The 15,130-nt window shown below is 40.5% G+C and overlaps 1 pseudogene; it reads left to right on the plus strand.

The window, feature by feature from the left end:
* The first annotated feature begins 9,181 nt into the window (after positions 1-9,181).
* LOC114619092 lies at positions 9,182-9,725 on the plus strand (annotated as a pseudogene).
* The last annotated feature ends 5,405 nt before the right edge of the window (positions 9,726-15,130 follow it).

Consider the following 15,130-nt stretch of genomic DNA (forward strand, 5'->3'; position numbering starts at 1 on the left):
ATGTACAGGCTGTAGAAGTCATGTAGAACACATATGTACAGGCTGTAGAAGTCATATAGAACACATATGTACAGACTGTAGAAGTCATGTAGAACACACATCCACAGGCTGTAGAAGTCATGTAGAAAGAACATATATGTACAGGCTGTAGAAGCCATGTAGAACACATATGTACAGGCTGTAGAAGCCATATAGAACACATATGTACAGGCTGTAGAAGTCATGTAGACCATACATACACAGGCTGTAGAAGTCATGTAGAAAGAACATATATGTACAGGCTATAGAAGTCATGTAGAACACATATGTACTGGCTGCAGAAGTCATGTAGAACACACATGTATAGGCTGTAGAAGTCATGTAGAACACATATGTACAGGCTGTAGAAGTCATGTAGAACACACATACACAGGCTGTAGAAGTCATGTAGAGCATATATGTAAAGCCTGTAGAAGTCATATAGAACACATATACAGGTTGTAGAAGTCATGTAGAACACATATACAGGCTGTAGAAGTCATGTAGAACATGTACGTATAGGCTGTAGAATGATTCAGTATCTGTCATAAACATTGTCATGGCATAGTGACCCAAGAACTTGGCTAGAAATGGCCCTAAAATGATGTAACAGAGTTCATCCTTTGCCATATGTGTGTGTATTAATATATATATATTGTGTATCTAGGAACATAAATATGGCCTAGGTCTGATCTGAGTTTTTTGAGAACATACATCAGTACAGGAGTATGTTAACACAAAGCATAGCCAGCAAAATTCGGACTGAGAAAATTTATGAGAAAAGCAATCCAATTCTCTTTCAACAATTAAACACCAAGAAATGAAAAAAGGAATAAGAAACTAACTATTCAGCAGTTTAGAGCACTGACTGCTCCTCCAGAGGACCCAGACCCACGTTGCAGCTTACAACCGTCTGTAACTCCAGTTCCAGGGGCTCCAAACCCTCTTCTGAGCTTTGAGGACACCAGGCTTGCACTGGTGCATGTCTATGCCCTTGTAGGCCAAGCACTCATGCACATAAAATGACTCTAACAGTAACCAAGAGGCAGTTGAGAAATTGCAATGTGTAGATTTTATTTTGAAGTGGGTGTCGCTAAAATGAATGAATGAATGAATAAAATGAATCGCTAAAATGTTAGCACACCGCTGTAGACATTTGTGCCCTGACTAGTTTTGCTTTATGTCACATGGAATCACTAATGGCCATTTTCAAGTGTGAGATGGTAGAGTTCTATTTAAAGAAAGTCCAGGAGTAATCTCCTGGAGTAATGAGATGAGATTTGCTTCAAATAATCAGAAACAGAGAGAGAGAGAGAGAGAGAGAGAGAGAGAGAGAGAGAGAGAGAGAGAGAGAGAGAATGTGTAAGGAAAGAAATGAATAAGATTCGGACTGGCTGTAAATTGATAATTGTTAAACTACAACAATAGAACCTGGGAAAGATATCGGAATCAATTGAGGTGGGGGAGGAGAAGGGAGGGAGGGAGGGTACAGAGCTGTGAAGAAGGAGCTCTTGTGTATATTTGTCTGACTGCAAGAACGACCTCAACCGGAACCTCAACTTCACACAACATAAAACCTGCCACTGTGCACACATCTGCCAGGAGCTGCCTTTTACTCTGCACTGATGGCGTCCCTGTTCCTAGTTCCTGTGTCACAATGCCGCAGGCAATCCTTTCCCATTTCGACTTGACAAACACCCCTTTGCCTCAGTTGACCTCAGTAAATCTGCCCTTGGTTGAGAGGGGCGCATCACTTCCGGGTTAACCCCTTTCCCGCAGAGACATGGATCTTTGGAGAGTCTTGTTGTTTTAACTGACATGATCATTCCTCCTCTCCCTGTTTGTGTATATATTTGACATTTATAAGTTTTTAGAGGCAAGGGGGGATTGTCGATGCTCTGGTGTGCGGCAAGCAGGAATGTGCTACCACTGTGTGAAGGGCTATTTTGAACGTGGGAAATAAAATGGAATAGGTGCCTTCTTAGAAACTATCATTCTGCTTATGGGCTTTTAAAGAACTGCAATCCTAAGAGGTTAATTACCCTTTAAATGGCTTCTTAAACTCCTAGTGTACTGCTTCCTAACACGGTTAGGGCATTGGTACCTGTGAATAATAACTTGCTACATTGGATGAGCAACTGTCTGGCATGACAGTACTTTCAGTGCATCTTGTTATGAAATACTTAAGGATACCTCACACTTGAGCGGGATACCTCTCCCGTGGGTGTTTGATGCAATCGTAGACAAGCTAACGAGGTAGAAGTATGTATCCATGAAAGGATGCTTCAAACAAAGCTCGGCACATTTGATTTTCCAGCCCAGATATCTCTGAGGTTCCACCAACTGCAGATCAAATGCGTGGGACTGGGAAGATGGGTCAGTGGTTAAGAGCACTCGCTGCTCTTCCAGAGGTTCTCAGTTTGGTTGCCAGCACCTACACCAGTGGCTAACAATCTTCTACAATCCTCTCTAGGAGATCTATCACCTCTGGCTCCTGGAGGTCTCTGAGCTCACTAGGTGCACACACCTACATGCAGGCTCATATCTAAAAACAATAAAATAATTTAAAAGTGCATCTACCAAAAGATGTGAATGCTCTGAACATGTGTTTGTTTGCATCTATATTCACTGAGGAATACAAAGTAGCAACCATTTAAGAAGCATTTCTAGTTTATCATGTGCCCTGGATATCTTAGAGATGACTGGAAGTTTGTTTGTTTGTTTGTTTGTTTGTTTTTAAGGAATTTTGTTTTTAAGGAATTTTACATAAGGAGCGTGGTATGTGTGTGTGTGTGTGTGTGTGTGTGTGTACTTTTTCTCCTATTTGTACTCTAAAATAGTAATGAAGAAAAATAACAAATTAGTGATGCTTGCTTGATAGCTCCAATCATGGGCCCAGGAGTGGCAAAAAAAAAAAAAAATGACACCACAGAGTTACTTGTTAATTACTTTGCCTACTCAATCTTATAGCCTCAGTGACTAGGTTTTTTATTTTGATACCTTTATTTAAAGTAAGACTTTCGGAAGTCTCAGTTCTGTTTTCAGAGTGACACAAGAGCTCTAGAATGTGAATGATTTGTGACAGGATGCACATGCTCCTCCAAACAGTAAAGCCTGGAGAGACTCTACTAACAGAAGCCTTCAGATTCCCAAAGGAGAGAGAGTGAAGATAAATCCCCAACGAACTTTATCTCTGTTTTTAAAAATCTGTGTTTTGCTCAGGTACAAAATTTTAGAAAAAAAAATAAAATAAAAAGCATGATTTGAATTGTAAATTTGCTTAGGACCAAAGAGCTAAGTTTTCCTCTTCGCGCTTGTTTGACCTAAAAGGTGGTATACTAGCGCCACCTACTGGTAATACACAGACACTCCGGAAGGTCCTAAAATACAGGATGAAATAAAAAACGAAAATTGTTAATTTCGGTTGTTGTTGTTGTTGTTGTTGTTGTTGTTGTTTCTGGTACTAGAGATGGAAGCCAGGGCAGCTTTCATGCAAGAATGAAATACTCTACCACTAAAGTCACACCTCTAACCTTATTTAATCTTCAACATTACTTTATTAAAGAAGAACATCTGACACAGACTATTAAAATGTTAAAGTGTATTATATGCTGCCTTCTGAATATGATATGGCTATTGCAATCACAAAATCACAGAAGCTGAAGGCACCTGCACAAGACCAAGCCAACCAAAGTTCTGGCATAAATGGAGGATGAGCCCTAGACCCTAGCACTTACCAAAAAACTATGGGAAGTTGCTGGGGAGGAGGCTCACTCTGTTCTGAAGATGTATCCATGGGTAGATTCCCATGCTCTAGAGGCCAACACTCACACACAGACACAGAAATAACGGGATTTAGTGGGTAATTAGAGAATAAATAAAAAGACACGAAATTGGGAGAGGACACATTGAGAGGATGTGAGAGGATCCAAAGAAGGAAAGTGGAGATTAAATTGTTACAGGGAATCCACCAGAGATTACTCCGACACTGCTTTAAGCTGATAGAAAGACTTCATTGGCCAGCAAACTACTATGCTGGTTGTTCAGGATCCCAGTACAGCCCCAACCTTTTCCAGGGTGAGATTTTAAGGCAGAAAAACCTTGTTCTGGGCTGACATACTTTAATTAGCAAGAATAGTTAACCAAAAGTGGAACTATAGAAGCCAAAAATACCAAAGTTGGTACATTTAGAGACTTTCCCAGAAGTGTGAACTTTGATGGAGTAGGCAGACATGCTGTGTTTTGTGGCCTGAATAATACTTCTATCATGGAGTCAGCTGTGCTAAGGTCTGGAGGCCTGCTACATCATTCGATCATGAAATTCTCAAAAAATAAAAAAGTTAAGTCTGAATATTAGACACACAAATAGGAGGCGTTTCAACCCAGAAGATGGAGGCTATCAGAAATTATAAACATATTAGCTACCATACACCACTGCCACAGTATTACAGAAGGAAAAAAAAAAAGACTCACTCCTTGGCGTGAAGTGAGAATCAGGGCAGTTGGCAATAGTACAAGAAAAAAGCTTAATCAGTTTTCCCAGAGAAGCCACCATGGCTTGTAGCCTTGCCGGTTTCTGTGGTGCAAACACCCCCGTGGTTGCCAACGTCAACATGGAGCTGCTGACCACGGAACCAGAACCAAGATGCGGTCTCCAGAGAGCTCAGAGTAAAACACATAGTCTTTTCCACGAGTGAGAAGAAAGACGACACTTCATGGCACCTCCCCAAACATTTAGTCTTCCATCTCTGAAAGACGGCATATCACTAAGACATCCATCGGCCCAATTTATATAACTCCAAACAAAGAACCCTCATAATCCGTAAGCGGAGACAGAGCAGCTTCGCGTGTCTTAAAGAACCCAGGCTGGAGGCGGGCAAAGATCATTCCCCAAAAGCCTCTGCTGTGCTGAGTCAAGTTTGGGAAATACTCTCCAGGTACCAGTGGAATCAGGTGTTGAGAATTTTATTACTCATAACTGTGAAGGATGGAATCCAGTCCCAAGATGAAAAAGAGACTTAGAGTTGTTTGGTAACCCTCTTAGTTAGGGATACGATGGCTGTGATGAAACATCGTGACCAAAACAACTAGGAGAGGATAGCGTTTACTGGGCTTATGCTTCCACATCATAGTTCTTCATCAAAGGAGGTCTATACAGAAACTCAAACAGGACAGGATGCAGAGGCCGTGGAGGAGTGCTACTTACTGGCTTGCTTCTCTCATCCTCTTCAGCCTGCTCACTCTCGCACTCTCGCTCTCGCGCTCTCTCTCTCGCTCTCTCGCGTTCTCCCTTTTTGTTAGAATTTTCTTTTTTAATTGATTCATTTTTTATTCACTTTATGTCCTGATCACAAACCCCCTCCCTCCCTCCTCCCAGTCCCATCCTTACAAGTTCCTCCCCCATCGCCCTCTCCCCTTCTCAGAGAAAGGGGAACCCCTATACCACCCCATCCTGGGACATCTAGTCCCAGAACGACTAGGAACATCCTAATGGGAACACTGAGGCCCAACCAGGCCGTCCAGAAAGGGGGAAGGGGACCCAATGGCAGGGAACAGACACCAGCGCTCTACTTGTTAGAGAATCCACATGAAGACCAAGATGTTCATTTACTACAAATGTGTAGAGAGCCTAGGTCCAGTCCCTGCGGAGACTAGATCACCAACCAGGGAGCTTGCTTTCTTATGGGATGCAGAACCACAAGTTCAGGGATGGCCCCACCCCACAATGGACTCGTTCACCCCCGATCAATCACTAATTGAGAAAATACCCTATGGGCTTACATACAGCCCCATCTTATGGAAGCATTTTTTTTTAGTAGAGTCTCCCTCCTCTCAGATGACTCTATCTTGTGTCAATTTTGACATAAAAATAGATAGTACAATGAGAACTCCCCCTAGCAAGACACCCCCCACCCTACTAATTGAGCTAATAATAGGCATGCCAGGTTGACAAAAAGCAGCTTCAGCACTCAGAGAACAAAGGGGAATCTGGTGTCATTGCCTGTGTGACAGAAGTGTAGCATTGTCTGTCGTGTCCTCCCCCCTCCTCCCCTCCCCCAGCTGTCCTTTATTTCCTGAAGGCTGAGCTCACAGGTATGCCCCAGCATCAGGTCCATGTGGTACTGGGGATAGAACACAGGACACCACGCATCAGCGTCACGCATGCTAGACTCTAGGGGCCAAGCAGTCTACCACCCAGAACTGCATCCTAAACAGGAGAATCAGTAAAGACCAGGGATTGAAGAGAAAGGAAATCACTGGGGTGACTGCCCAGCTTTACAGCACCCATCTATACCTGGTCTCTCTTGGCAGGGTCTTCCTGACTAACCTGCAGGATAGACAGGAAGCTAGACTTAGGCTTCCAGCTTTGCTGCCACTCCCCAAAGATATCCCTGGCCAGACCTGGTAGCCTGGTCTTTTAATCCCAGCAATTGGGAGGCAGAAGAGAAGGACCTCAGTGAGTTCAGGGCCAGCCTAGTCTACATAGCAAGCTCCAGGATAACTGGGACTGCAAAAAGAGACCCTATCTCAAAGGGAAAAAAAAGAAGGAAGGAAGGGAGGGAGGGAGGGAGGGAGGGAGGGAGGGGGGAGGGGGGGGGGGAGGGAGGGAGGGAGGGAGGGAAGGAGGGAGGGAAGAAGGAAAAGAGGGAGGGAAGAAGAGAGGAGACTCAGCACTGTGTCTCATAGTCTGGACATGTGATCAGAGAACTTGGTAACTTTGACCTGCAACCATAGGTGAGACTATATTTTTCTTATCTACTTCATGTTTGTTGACTTATTTTGTTGTTTCCCATTTGGAGTTACTGTGAAGAACCTACAATAAGCATTTTGGCATAAACTGTGTTGTTAGTATGTACCCATTTTAGATGGGTGACTATATATTTTATACACGTCATTGGAACACTTTTGAAAGTAAAGGGTAATATTGAAGATAATTAATGTTCATTATTAACGATTGAACTGACTTGACAAATTAGTAGACTATAAAAAGATTTTTATTCCAAATGGATTTTCAAAATTAAAATTTCCCTACATACATTAATGTAAAGTGAAAACTTGATTTAAAAAAAAAACAACCTAACTCTTCCTAGTATGTTATTTATATACACAGATTAAACATTTTAGGCACATCTAGCTTTTTTTAAAATTTTTTATATTTTAATGTGGTCTTACTTACTTTTGTAAAGCTACTAGCAAAATTTCCTCTAAGTTTTTACGTTATTAGTTAGGTTGTTGACATCTTCAACTTCTCTTTCTCCTTAGATTTTTTTTTAACTCAAAAAATACTTTGTACAAGTTTGAGGACCTTGAAATTTCAGAACAAAGCTTTCTTAATGGTTGAGAGTCTCAATTTAAGTTTCTGTGGTATGAAGGAACATAAACACTTATGTCTAACACTGTCCACAAACCCCAATTTTGTCTCCATCCAGAATACTTTCCTTCAATAAATACTTTTATGAGCAAAGCTTGTAAGTTGTCTCCATAATTCTTTTGAATGTTTTGATACATGTAATTGCAGTAAAATTATAGACTTCCTCGGTTCACTTCTGATATCAAATATAGATGTCACCAATTTGAAATAAGCACTCCGGGGGAGTGGGAGGGGGTACATGGCAGAGAATTGTCTGCCATGCAAGATGCAAACCTAAGTTCCAATACCCAGCACCCATGTAAAAGCCTAGTGTTACAGCACATGTGTTAGACCTAGCACCAGTGGAGCCAGTTAGAACAGACAGATCCCTGGAGCCACTGGCCAGATCCAGCCTAGCTCAGTCAGTGAGCCCCAGGTTCAGTTAGAGACACTGTCTCTAACAACAAAGTGGAGAGTGATAGTGTAGGAGCACACTGACATAAATGTGCATCTACAAACATGTACTCACACATACACAATAAAAATTAAAAACGAGCACTCTAGCAGGTGTCAATATAGTTCAAAGTACAACTTCAAACTCTTCAAATTCAGCCTTGTACTGAAATTTAGTTACAATTTGCTGAATCAAAACACACATGCCAGTTCCCTCCCATACTTATGTAAGAATAAAATTCTAGAACTATTCCAGAGACCATGTAGACCGGAAGAAGTCCGTAGCCCTCCTAATCAGTATTCCATCCCCCAACTGGGATGGAGACTGCTCTACCAGAGAGCACTCCAGCTGCCAGGAGTCTACCCCCAACTTGAGTAGAGACTCTTTGTTCAAGCACAGGCCACACCTACCAGACACCAGAGAGGAAACAGAAACCAAGCATCAAAACACCCATTCATCAAAGACAAACTTGGAAATCGGCACCTAAGACCTATAACTACCCCAAACCCAGATGCCTAGACACCAGTGTAAGGACACAACCAACCATAGTCAAAGGCAATATGTCACCACCAGAGCCCAACTATGCCACTACAGCAAGCCCTGACTGAGTATTAGAACACAGCAGAACCACAAGGAAAAGACCTTAAAGGCCAACTTTATAAAGATGATTAAGGTTCTTAAAGAGGAAACGAATAAAACCTTTAAAGAAATTCAGGAAAATGAAAACCAACAATTAGAGGAAATGAAATGAATGAATCCTTTAAAGAAAGTCAAAAAAATAAAACCAAAAACAAAGCAACAACAAAACCAAAAAGAAACTAAAATATAGTTGAAGGAAATGAATAAAACTGTTCAAGAAATGAAAATGGAAGCAATAAAGAAAACACAAACTGAGGAGATTTTGGAAATGAAAAAAAATCTAGGTAAGTGAATAGGAACTTCGGGTGCAAGCATCACCAACAGAATACAAGTAATAGAAGAGAGAATCTCGGGCATAATGGATACAATAGAAGAAATTGATACATATGTCAAAGAAAATGTTAAATCTAAAATGTTCGTGACACAAAATACCCAGGAAATCTGGGACGCTATGAAAAGATCAAATCCAAGAATAATAGAAATAGAAGGATAAGATTCCCAGCTCAAAGGCCCAGAAAATATTTTCAACAAAATCATAGAAGCAAAATTTTCTAACCTAAAGAAGATGCCTGTAAGATGTTCTCGCCCAGAGTTGCCGCAGTTTCCTGCTTCAACAGTGTTTGATAGAACCCATGCCCGACCACTCCGAGCCCTGCCAGCGGCATCTGCTGGAGCCCTCCGCAACTGCCTCGCTCCAGCGTACCTTGCCCGCCACCATCATGACCACCGCACCTCCCTCACAAGTGCGCTAGAACTACCACCAGGGCTTGGAGGCTGCCATCAACCACCAAATCAACCTGGAGTTGTATGCCTCCTACGTCTGTCTACGTCTTGTTATTTTGACCGGGATGATATGGCTCTGAAGAACTTTGCCAAATACTTTCTTCACCAATCTCATGAGGAGAGGGAACACACTGAGAAACTGATGAAGCTGCAGAACCAACGAGGTGGCCGAACCTTCCTGCAGGGTATAAAGAAACCAGACGGGATGCCTGGAAGAGCAGGCTGAATGCAGTGGAGTGCGCACTGCACTTGGAAAGAGTGTGAGTCAGACACAACTGGAACTGCACAAACTGACCACTGACAAGAATAAGTCCCTCTTCTGTGACTTCATTGAAACGCATTACCAGAGTGAGCAAGTGAAATCCATCAAAGAGCAGGGTGACCACGTGAGCAACTTTACACAAGATGAGAGCCCCCGAATCTGGCATGGCAGAATATCTCTTTGACAAACACATCCTGGGACACAGTGATGAGAGCTAAGCTGACTTCCCCTAAGCCACGTGACTTTATTGGTCACTGAGGCAGTGCATGCATGTCAGAATGCCTTTATCTTTTCTATAAGTTGCACCAAAACATCTGCTTAAGTTCTTTACTTTGTACTATTTCTTCAACTAAAGAATTTTGGTTCCCCCCCCCCAAAAAAAAGAAGATGCCTATAAAGGTACAAGAAGCTTACAGAACACCAAATAAACTGGACTAGAAAAGAAAGTTCCTCACTACATAATAACCAAAACACTAAGTGTACAGAACAAAGAAAAAATATTAAAAGTTTCAAGGGGAAAAGGCCAAGTAACATATAAAGGGAGATCTATTAAAATTACATGTAACTTCTCAATGGAGACTCTAAAAGCCAGAAGGGCTCGGACATGAAGCGGAAGTTTCAGGATATGTCAAGTAATACAGACTCATGTGGTGCTTTGCTGAGGCAAGACCCATGGAAGGGCACATGGTGCTTGGAGAGAGAATAAATAAGGCTCAAGGAACAGAGACGTGTGTGCTTGCACAGCTAGCCTCGCAGCACTTCATTGGCCTTGCATCTTCGTCTTCATCTTGCCTATCTTGACTTCACTGAGGGAAGCACTGCAGAGAACTTCTCCTGGCGTCCTGACTGGCCCTGGTTGCTCCCACTGACTCGTGCCTGGCAGTTTCTGCTGGATCATGACATTGCTACTGATTTGTGTTTGCCATACTGACACTACTGGACCGGACTGCTGGTATCCAGACAAACGGAAATCACCCCCAAAGAACTACTCCTAAACAGGTCTGCATCTCCTTGTCCTACTTACTATCTTTTCTCCCCTGAACCCTTATTAAAAGTAGACTTTAAAAAATCAAAGCCTACACAGACAGATGTCTTGCAGACTATAAGAGACCACCCAGACTAGATGTCAACCCAGACTACTATACGCAGCAAAACGTTCAATCACTATAGAAGAAGAAAACAAGATATTTCATGATGAAATCAAATTTAAACAATATCTAGCCATAAATGCAGACCTAAAGAAGTTACTAGAAGGAAAACTCCAAAACAAGGATGTTAAATATGCCCATGTCAACAGAGGAAATAAACACACACACACACCACTATCACCACCACCATCAACAACAACAATAACAAAAAAACAGGAATCAACAATCATTTGGTGATTGATATCTCTCAATATCAATGGATAAATTCCCTAATAGAAAGACACAGACTAACAGAATGAATGTGAAAACTGGATCCATCACTCTCCTGAATAAAAGAAGAACACACCTCAGCATTAAAGATTGACATTACCTCAGAGTAAAGGGATCAAAAAAGATTTTTCAAGCATATGGACCTAAGAAACAAGCTTGTATAGCCAATATAATATCTAACAAAATAGACTTCAAACCAAAATTAATGGTGAAAGGGAAAGATACTTCATAACCATCACAGGAAAAACCCACCAAGATATTATTTCAATATCTATGTCTAAATTGCTAGGACATTCACATTTGTAAAAGAAACATTACTAAGGCTTAAATCACACATTGCCCCTTACACATTGGTAATGGGAGAGTTCAATACCTTGCTCTTACTAACAGACAGGTCATATACACAAAATAAACAGATAAATACTGGAACTAACAGATGTTATAAGCAAAATGGACCTAACAGATACTGATGGAACATTTCACCCAAACATAGAAGACTATACCTCCTTCTCAGCACTTCATGGAACTGACTCCAAAAATGACCACATTCTCAGTCACAAAGCAGGTTTCAACAGATATAAGAAAATTTAAATAAACCCCCATCTTACCACACCATCATGGATTAAAGCTGGATTTCAACAATAGAAACAGAAAATCTACAAACTCATGGAAACTGAACAACTGTCTACTGAATGATCACTGGGTCAAGACTGAAATAAAGAAAGAAATTAAAGACTTCCCAGAATTTAAAGAAAATGAATGTACAACACACTGAAATTTATGAGACACAAGGAAAGCAGTATAAATGGAAAGTTTATAGGACTAGATGTCTACATCAACAAACTGGAGAGAGCTCAGACTAGCATCTTAACAACCCCCTGAGAGCCCTAGAACCAAAAGAAGTAAGCATACCTGTCTTAGTCTGGGTTTTGCTGCTTGGAAGAGATACCGTTACCAAGGCAACTCTTATAAAAGACAATATTTAATTGGAGCTGGCAAACATGTTCAGAGATTCGGTCCATTATCATTAAAGCGGGAACATGGCAACATCCAGGTAGATGTGGCTCTGGAGGAGCTGAGAGTTCTACATCTTCATCCAAAGGCAGACAGGAGAAGACTGGCTTCCAGGCAGCTAGGATGAGGGTCTTAACTGGAACACCTACTCCAACAGGCCATATGTCCAAAAAGTGCCACTCTCTGGGCCAAACATATTTAAACCATGACAACAACAGAGAGGAGAAAAGAACAGGAAATGATCAAACTCGGAGCTAAAATCAATAAAATAGAAACAAAGAGAACAACATGAAGAATCAATAAAACAATGAGTTGGTTCTTTAAGAAAATTAACACGGTAGACACACCGTTATGCAAACTGACTAAAATGCAGAGAGAGAATATCCAAATTAATAAAATCATAAATAAAAACAGACACCCGAGAACTGTAAATAATCATCAGATCTTACTTTGAAAACCTGTACTCTGCAAAATTGGGAAAATCTAAAATATATGGGTAATTTTCTCAGTAGGTAGCACTTAGCAACATTAAATCAAGATCAGATGGGCCTATAACCCCTAAGGAAGTGGAAGCAGTCACTAAAAGTCTTGAAATCAAATAAATAAATAAATAAATAAATAAATTCCCTGCACCAAATGGTTTTAGCACAGAGCTCTACCAGATTTTCAAAGATCTAGCATATTCCTCAAATTATTCCACAAATTAAAAATAGAAGTCAAATATATTTTATGAGTCTACAGTCACACCAATATCCAAACTACACAAAGATTCAACGAGGAAAAAGTATTACAGACCTATATTCCTTAGGAACATTGATACAAAAAATACTCAATAAAATACTCGCAAACTGAATTCAAGAACATCGAAACATCATCCACCATGACCACATAGGTTCATCCCAGAGATGCAGGGATGGTTTGACACATGAAAATCTGTCAATGTAATCCACCATATAAACAAACTGAAAGAAAAAAAACACATGATCATCTCATTAGATGCTGAAAAGGTCTTTGACAAAATCCAAGACCCCATTCATATTAAGAGTCTTGGAGAGATCAGTAATACAAGGAACATACATACCTCAACAAAGTAAAGGAAATGTACAGCAAGCCTGAGGCCAACATCAAATTAAATGGAGAGAAACTCACAATAAAATCAGGAACAAGACAAAGCTGTCCACTTTCTCCATATCTACTCAAACTAGTCATTGATGTCCTAGCTAGAGCAATAAGAGAGTGAAGGAGATCAAGAGGAATGAAAATTGGAAAGGAAGAAGTTTAAGTGCTGCTATTAACAGATGACACACATAATATACATGTATAAGATATGATAAGGTATGTATGATATAAGATAATATTTAGTAGGAAACTCCTACAGCTGAAATACACCTGATACAAGATTAAGTTTGATAAAAAAAAAAACAGTAGCCCTCCTCTATACAAATGACAAACAAACTGAAAAGAAATTAGGGAAACAACAGCCTTCACAATACACACAAATGTTATAAAATATCTTGGGATAACCCTAATCAACAAAATGAAAGACTTATATGACAAAAAACTTTTAAGTTTTTGAAGAAAGAAATAAAAAAGACACCAAAGGATGGAAAGATCTCCCATGCTCATGAATCAGTAGATTAATATAATAAAAATGGCCATCCTACCTAAAGCAATCTGAAGATTCAACACAATCCTCATCAAAATCCAAACACAATTCCTCACACACCTTGAAAGGACAATATTCAACTTCATATGAAAAAAAACTGAATGACTAAAATAGTCCTGAACAATAATAGAACTTCCAAAGGTATTATCATCCCTGACTTCAAACTGTACTGGAGAGTTATAGTAACAAAACCCACATGGTGCTGACATAAAAATAGACACATTGACCAACAGAATCAAATCAAAGACCCAGACATAAATGGCACACTTATGGACCCCCGATTTTTTATAAAAAAGCCAGAAATACATAATGAAAAAAAAGAAGCATTTTAAACAAATGATTCTGATGTCTGCGTGTGGAAGAATACAAACAGGTCCATATCTATTATCCTGCAACACAAACCTCAATTCCAAGAAACCTTAACATAAAGCACTAAACCTAATAGAAGAAAAAGTGGAGAATAGTCTTGGCACAGTAGACAGTTTTCTAAACAGAACATCAAAAGGCACTAAGAACAACAATAAATGTGACCTCATGAAACTGAAAAGCTTCTGTAAGGCAAAGTACATAGTCAATAGGACAAAATGGCAGCCCGCAGAACTGGAAAAGATTTTCACCAACTCCACATCCAACAGTGGGCTAACTTCCAAAATATATAAAAAATTCAAGAAACTAGACAGAAATGAACCAAATAATCCTGTTAAAAGGGGGCTTCAAATCTAAAGAGAGTTCTCAGCAGAGGAAACCAAAATGACTGAGAAACACTTAAAGAAATGTTCAACATCCTTAGCCATCAGAGAAATGCAAATCAAAACTGCTTTGAGATTTCACCTTATACCTGCCAGAATGGCTAAGATCAGTAACACAGCTGACAGCTCCCACTGGCAAGAATGTGGAGCAAGAACACTCCTTTCTTGCTAGTGGAAGTGCAAACTCATACAGCCAGTTTGAAAATCAATATGGTGGTTTCTCAGAAAATTTGGAATTGATCTACCTCAATACCAAGACATACCGTTCCTGAGCATCCAAAGGATGCCCCATCCTACCACAAAGACACTTGCTCTACTATCATAATATCCAGAAACTGAAAACAACCTAGATGTTTCTCAACAGAAGATTGGATAAAGAAGATGTGGTATATTTACATAATAGAGGCATCACTCAGCTGTTTTAAAAAATGGCATCATGAAATTTGCAGGCAAATGGATAGAACTAGGGAAAATGAGTGAAACAACCCAGACTCAGAAAGACAAGCATGGTATGTACTCACTTATAAGTGGACATTAGCTGTTAAATAAAGGATACTCATGTTACAATCCACAGACCCAGAAAGGCTAAGTGACAAGAGGGCTCTAAGAGGGGATGCATGGACCTCCCTGGGAAGAGGAAATAGTGGACTGGGGACAGGTATGGATGGCAGCAGGAGGGGGGGGGGGGGGGGGATGAAGGGAGAGAAGACATTGGAGGGCATTTGTGGGGAGAGGGTGATTGGAAACCTAGCCCTGTAGAAACTCTCAGGATTCTA

The sequence above is a fragment of the Grammomys surdaster genome, unplaced genomic scaffold (assembly GCF_004785775.1).
Source record: "Grammomys surdaster isolate TR1022 unplaced genomic scaffold, NIH_TR_1.0 146, whole genome shotgun sequence".
NCBI lineage: Eukaryota > Metazoa > Chordata > Mammalia > Rodentia > Muridae > Grammomys > Grammomys surdaster.